Source organism: Monodelphis domestica, chromosome X, assembly GCF_027887165.1.
Source record: "Monodelphis domestica isolate mMonDom1 chromosome X, mMonDom1.pri, whole genome shotgun sequence".
NCBI classification, from domain to species: Eukaryota; Metazoa; Chordata; class Mammalia; order Didelphimorphia; family Didelphidae; genus Monodelphis; species Monodelphis domestica.
In genome coordinates this window covers 68835319-68843381 of record NC_077235.1, presented here as the reverse complement: position 1 = coordinate 68843381, position 8063 = coordinate 68835319, and positions in this window count along the sequence as shown.

Here is an 8063-nt window from a genome sequence, read left to right as displayed (position 1 = left end):
CTGGAACTGCAAGGCCCCCTTCCTTTGTATTTTTTTTTCATTATTTCCCTGGATATCATTGATCTTTTGTTCTTCCAAATGAACTTTGTTATGTTTTTTTCTAGATCAGTAAAAAAATTTTTTGGAAGTTCCATGGGTATGGTACTAAATAGATAGATGAGTTTGGGTAGGATGGTCATTTTTATTATATTGGCTCATCCTACCCATGAGCAGTTAATGTTTTTCCAATTGTTCAAGTCTAGTTTTAGTTGTGTGGAGAGTGTTTTGTAGTTGTGTTCATAAAGTTCCTGTGTTTGTCTCGGGAGATTGATTCCTAAGTATTTTATTTTGTCTAAGGTAATTTTGTGTTGGAAATATATAGAAATGCTGATGACTTATGTGGGTTTATTTTGTATCCTGCAATTTTGCTAAATTTGTTGATTATTTCGATTAGCTTTTTGGTTGAATCTCTAGGATTCTTTAAGTAGACCATCATGTCATCCGCAAAGAGTGATAACTTGGTCTCCTCATTGCCAATTTTAATGCCTTCAATTTCTTTTTCTTCTCTAATTGCTACTGCTAGTGTTTCTAGTACAATGTCAAATAATAGAGGTGATAATGGGCATCCTTGTTTCACTCCTGATCTTAATGGGAATGCCTCTAGTTTATCCCCATTGCAGATGATATTAGTTGATGGCTTTAGATATATACTGTTTATTATTTTTAGGAAAGACCCTTTTATTTCTATGCTTTCTAGTGTTTTCAATGGGAATGTGTTGTATTTTGTCAAAGGCTTTTTCTGCATGTCTTGAGATAATCATTTGATTTTTGTTAATTTGAATATTGATATGGCCAGTTATGGTGATGGTTTTCCTAATATGAAACCAGCCCTGAGTTCCTGGTATAAATCCCACCTGGTCATAGTGAATAATCTTTGTCATATATTACTCTAGTCTCTATGTAGTATTTTATATAAGATTTTTGTATCACTGTTCATTAAGGAAATTGATCTATAAGTTTCTTTCTCTTTTTGGTCTTCCTGGCTTAGGAATCAGCACCATATTTGTGTCATAAAGAGAATTTGGGAGGATTCCTTCTGTACTTATTTTGCTAATAGTTTGTATAATATCATTTGGTATTAATTGTTCTTTAAATGTTTGATAGAATTCACTTTTGAAACCATCTGGCCCTGGGGATTTTTTTCTTGAGGAGTTCAAGAATAATTTGCTCAGTTTCTTTTTCTGAGATGGGATTTATTAGTATTCTATTTCCTCTTTTGTTAATCTGGGCAATTTATATTTTTCACCTAGTAATCAGATTTTTTTTCATATAATTTGGTGAAATAGCTCCTAATAACTGCATTCATTTCCTCTTAATTAGAAATCATCTTTTTCATTTTTGATACTGATAGTTTGATTCTCTTCCTTCTTTTTTTAAATCAAATTAAGTAATACTCTATTTTCATTTTTTCCTAGAACTAGCTCCTACTCTTATTTATTAGTTCAATAATTCTTTTACTTTCAATTTTACTAATTTGTATTTGATTTTTAGGATTTCCAACTTAGTCTTTAACTGGGGATTTTTCATTTGTTCTTTTCCTAGTTTTTTTAATTGAATGCCTAATTCAATGATCTGCTTTTTCTATATTTTATTGATATATGCATTCAGGGTTATAAAATTTCCTGAATATTGCTTTGGCTATATCCCATGAATTTTGTTACATTTTCTAGGATTTGGTTTTATGAAAAAACAAATAAAATAGAGAGAAAAATTAGTTAATTTGGTTTAAAAAGGAAAGAAGAAAATCAAATAATTGGTATCAAAAATCAAAAGGGTGAACTCATCACCAATGAAGAAGCAATTAAAGAAAACATTAGGAACTATTTTGCCCAATTATATGCCAATAAATCTGACAATCTTAATGAAATGGATGAATATTTACAGAAATGCAAATCATCCAATTTAACAAAAGAGGAAACATAATCCTTATAATCTCATCTCAGGAAAACAGATTGAACAAGCCATCAGTTAACTCCCTAAGAAAAACATCTCCACAGCTAGATAAATTCACACGTGAATTCTATGAAATATTTAAAGAACAATTATTCCCAGTACCATACAACTATTTGGCAAAATAGGCAGAGAAGGAATGCTACCAAATTCTTTTAATGACATAAATATAGTACTGTTACCTAAGCCAGGAAGAGCAAAAACAGAGAAAGAAAATTATAGGCTACTTTCATTAATGAATATAGATACAAAATTTTAAATAAGATACTAGAAGAATACAGCAATATGCCACAAGGATCATTGACTATGACCAGGAGGGATTTATAAGAGGAATGCAGGGCTGGTTTAATATTAGAAAAACTATCCATATAATTGACCATATCAATAATCAAACTAATAGAAGTCATATGATTATCTCAAGAGATGCAGAAAAAGCCCTTGATCAAATACAACACTCATTCCTATTGAAAACACTAGAAAGCATAGGAATAAAGGAGTCATTCCTTAAAATGATAAGTCATATATACCTAAAACCATCATCAAGTATCATCTGCAATGGAAATAATTTAGAAGTCTTCTCAGTAAAGTCAGGAGTGAAGCAGGGATGCCCATTATCACCTCTATTATTTAACATTGTACTAGAAATGCTAGCTTTACCAAATAGAGAAGAAAAAGAAATTGAAGGGATCAAAGTAGGCAACATGGAAACTACAGTAACATTCTGAAGATATGATTGTTAACCTAGAGAATTCCTAGAAAATCAACTAAAAAGCTAGTGGAAATAATTAATAACATTAGCAAAGTTGCAGGATACAAAATAAACTCACATAAATCATTAGGATTTCTAAATTTTTCCAAAAAATTCCAGCAACAAGAGTTAGAAAGAGAAATTCCATTTAAGATCACTCTAAACAATACAAAATGCCTGGGAATCTGTTTGCCAAGGCAAACACAGAAATTATATAGATAACTGCTCATGTGTAAGCTGAGCTAATATAATAAAAATGAGAGTTCTAGCTAAATCAATTAACTTATGCAGTGCCATACAATTAAACTACCAAATAATTATTTTATAGAACTAGAAAAAATAATAACAGAATTCATCTGGAAGAACAAAAGATCAAGAATATCAAGGGAACTAATGAAAAAAATGTGAAGGATGGGGGCCTAGAAGTGCCAGATCTTAAACTTTTATAAAGCAACAGTCATCAAAACAATCTAGTACTGACTAAGAAACAGGAGGGTGGATCAATGGAGTTGATTAGATACATAATAATATACAGGTGTAAATTACCTAAGAAACCTAGTGTTTGATAAACCCAAAGAGCTTAGCTTTTGGAATAAGAACTCACTCTTTAAGAGAAACTGCTGGGAAAATTGGAAAACAGTGTGCCAGAAGCTAGGTATAGACCATTACCTCATAACCTATACCAAGATAAAGTAAAAATGGATATATGATTTAAATATAAAGAGTGATGCCATAACTAAATTAGATGAACACAGAATAATTTTCCTATTAGATCTATGGATAAGGGAAGAATTTATGACCCAACAAGAGATAAAAAGTATTATAAGATGTATAATGAATAATTTTGATTATATTATATTAAAAAGCTTTTGTCAAACAACACTAATATAACCAAGATTAGAAAGAAACAAGAAACTGGGCAAAATTTTTTTAATGATTGTCTCTGATAAAGGTCTAATTCCTCCAATTTATATAGAACTTGGTCAAATTTTTATGAATACTAGTCATTTCCCAATTGACAAATGCTTAAAGGATCTCTAAGTAAGCAATTTTCAGATGAAGAAATCAAAGCCATTAATAATCATAGAAAAAATGTTCCAAGTTCCCCTTGATTAAAGAAATGCAAATTAAAACAACTCTGAGGTGCTACCTTACTGTACATACTTTTCGAACCAGTAATGCCACTATTGGGTCTATATCCCAAGGAGATAATAAAAAAGGGGAAAGGATCTACTTGTACAAAGATATTTCTAGCAGCTCTATCTGGTGGCAAAGAATTGGAAACTGAGGGCATCTCCATCCATTGGGAAATGGCTGAGCAAATTGTGGTACATGTTGGTGATGGAATACTATTGTGCTATGAGAAATGATGAACAAGATGATTTCAGAAAGAGCTGGAAGGATCTGCAATAACTGATGCAGAGTGAAATAAACAGAACTGGGAGGATATTGTACACAATAACAGTAATATTGGATGATGATTATCTGTGAAAACTTGGCTCCTCTCAGCAATGCAATGATCTAGGACAATCCTGAAAGATGTGGGAAGCCATCAAGCCCATATGCTGTCTGACATGGTTGTGCATGAGTTCCAGAGTTGCAAAGCGACTTTCTGGAAAAATAAGGCACCCACGGAAACCCCCTCTGTGTGACTTCTCTCTCTAATGGAATTGTTATGATTCCTGAAACAGGAGAAATAATATGAGAGCAAATACTTATAGGGTTAACACACATATATCTCACCTTAATCCCCCCAGATTATTACCCTAAAAGATTACATTCACAGAATTAAAACCTAAAGATTATTACCCATTACTCCCCTTCTTTCCTTCTCCACAGAGTTACATTCACTCCCATTACAAGCCAGGCAAGCCAAGAGCATCAATCACCTTCAAGCCCAGGTCTACAGGACACACTCCACTGAATCTGTTTGTGGACAGAAACCAGACAACATTGTCAAGTGCTTTAAAATAACACAAGAAAAATAGAACTTGTAAATTGAGGAAAACCCTAAATCTGGTCTGCCATTAAGTTACCCCCTAACCCTGTACCTAGCTATGAAATTTTTTGTTACCCATCTCTTAAGTAATTGTGATTGATTGTAAAAGCTGACCAAAAGTAACAATGATTCTCCTAACTAGTCATCCCATAGGTCAGGGAGAATTAAGCTCCAGATCACCCTGTTTATGTCACTCCTCTATTTCTGTTATAGCAACAATGTTTCGTTGACTATATGCTTAGGTTTCGTGTCTGTTGTTATGTCCTATGGAAACATGTATGTTGAAAAATGATTGTGGGCCAAGAAAGTATATACTCACTGAACCTATAAAATAAACCAACCCCTGTGCCATGACAGAGCACTGTGTGATGTCTGACACTGGATTGAGCATGCAGTGCCTCTCATCCATTATTTGACTGAATTGTCACACTTAGATAGAAGGACCCTCCCCTCTGAGAAACCACTGGCTTGGCTCTCAAAGGAAAGACTTACAGTGGGGAAGGCTCTCCACCCCCAGAGAAAGAACTGTTGGAATTGTCTTTCTCATTGGTGTATTTAGGGTTTTATTTTGGGGTTTTGGTTATGGATGAGTGTGCTCTTACATCAATGACCAATATGGAAGTGGGTTTTGCATGACAATAAAAACAAAATAAATAAATAAATGATTTTTTCAGTTAGCTATCCTTACCAATAGCAAAGAAAGGATGGAGCCACCAAATAATGGAATTACTTAATTGATGAGTCCATAGACCAGACACTCAGTGACAATTTGTTCCCCTTATGTCCTAGAAAGCATGGTGGAGATATAGCAATATTAAAGAAAATCAAAAGTCAGGAAATGGCAAAGAAAGCAAGAGAAAACACACACACTCACACACGCACACACACGCATACACATTCAAATACAGAGGTCTCATTGCAACAGACCAGAGGTGGGCCAGGAGAAACAGGGAGACATCACTATGGCAACATATCAAAAGCACTACACTGGATTTATCCTGCAGGTCGTAATTAAACATACCTTCCTCAATGGAAGAAGGGCTAACTGTCCATGCGGGGAATAGAGAGAAGAGGCAAGTGATCCCTCTAGTTCTAGAATAGTGGGAAGAGAGAGTGTCCTGATGTATTTGTCAGATTCCAAATTGTCACCAATAAGATGGAAAATATAACAATTTGCTCTTACATTTGTGTTTCTATCTATATGTCTGTCCATCTGTGAGTATGATCAATAACTGATAATTGGCCATTTCATTGCCTTGAGGGCAATAGCACGGTCTTTCACTGACATCTTATGTCCCAAATGGATATTGCAACACCCTTAAAGGTTTAGGCCAGAATTTTTTCTCTTCATAATCTACATATAATTTGCTGTCTGCCTCTCTGTCCCTATTTTTCTCCAACCTTCTAGCTCTCTGTCCTCACTTCTGTCCCCTCCCTTCTGCCTACCCTTTGGTCCTTTCTCTGTCTCTGTCTCTCTTTGTCTGTGTCTCTTCCTCCCTCCCCCCTCTCAGATCCACAGCTCTCCTTGCAGTAGGTCAGAGGCAGGAGCAGGAGAAAGAAAGAGGACATATCTGCACAGCAGCACACTGAATCAGTAGTGGAAGTAGGAATGGATGTGGCCACCTCTGTGGGCTTCTAGAGCCTTAGACTAGTGGGAGGAGAGGGTGCATACCATGGGCCTCCCCAGATGCCAAAGGTTAGAATCAGGGTCTGGATAGCCGGGTCTATTGTCAGCTACCAAGCCATCCACACTTCTAGAGAGGGTGCTCAGCACCTGCCTCAGGAAAACATCTACATGTGAGTCCTCCAAAGCCAGATGGGCTCTCAGGAAAGGGCAGAGGATGTGACTGTTTGGGGGTCATGGAGGCAAATACAACCTGCTCTTTCCCAGGCTGCCTTCATCTTCAAGCTGAGATGGAGGCAGGAGTCTGGGGTCTGAGATTGGGAGATGTCACCACTGTTGCCCTTCCTCCCTCCCTCCCAGACCAAGCAACAGGAGGGGAGTTAGGGACCCTAGGAGGAGATGCTTGGAGTTTGTGCTTTCTATGTAAAATCTTCTACAAAGAGGGTTTGGTCTCCTCTCTGACTGTGCTTATTTACTTGATTTCTTGTTCTTGTCTTCTTGACCAAAGGGCTCCCTCTCACTATAGAAGTCTGAGATTGCCCTAGGCCTAGAACATCACTAGGTGCTACAGTGGGAAGAACTCTGGACCTGGAGTCAGGAAGACCTGAATTCCAATTCGGTCTTGGACACTTCCTAGAATTGTATGACCCTGGATAAATCTCCCCCCCTGTGTCTGTCATCCTCTAGAAGCCTGCCTGGATGTTTCCTCTCCACTTCCTGCACACACTGCCTAGAGAGTGGAGAAGCCCAAAGCAGCTCTCCCTCTCTCTCCTCCCCCCTCCCCCATTGAAAGGAGGAATGGGAAAGGAGTAGGTCTGCTGCAGGAGCAGGAACCCTCTGGCCACCCTGTCTCCCCTCCTTAACCTTATCTTCCCTCTGCAGCACAGCCCTGCTACTAGTATAGCAGTTGTTGCTGAAGATGCCATTGCCTTCAAGGCTCAGACATGCACCAGAGAATAGGAATGCATGAATGTCTTCCGGGGTGCCCCTCCTGCCCCATCCCAGATCTGGACCTGCAAAGGCATGTGGGGAGGGAGAGGGTTGTCCACAAAGAATCCAGCTCCTATTCCTCACCTCCTGGCCCTCAAAGGCATCACTAATATTCTCTAAGAGGAGGGAATATTCGAGCTGAGCATTCCCTCTCAGTGGCTGCTTTTGTTGAACATGGCCCAGCATCCTGATGCAGACTTAAGGCTGCTCAGAACACTGACGTTCAAGCACAAGGAGACACAGAGCACACAGGCAGACAGCACAGGAAGGGTGGTCAGGGAGGATCATGAACATGGATCAGCTTCACCAGGATTCTGCTCTGGGGCCCCAGAATCAATAAGGTCCAGCAGGACCACACATTGGGGCAGGAAAGCAAGAGGCCTGAACCTAGGGACTAGTTGGGGAAGAGGATGGGGAGACCCCCAGAGAATCATTGGCTAGTTGATATTGGAAATCCCCACTGCCTATGGAAACAAAGGGGTTGGGGCTATGATTGCTGCTTTGAATCCAGCTGGATAACTCAGGGAGCTCTGAGCCTACCCGTGCCTTCTCTGCATCATCAGGCTGGGTGGCGATGGTCAGTCATTCTTCGTCCCACCTTGCCCTTCCAGATCTTGTCTAGGGAAGCCCGCAGTTGGTAAAAGCTCCAGTACTCACCTTCAAAAGGAGCTAGACACAGATGAGGGTTATCAGGCCAATCTGGAATAATGTAT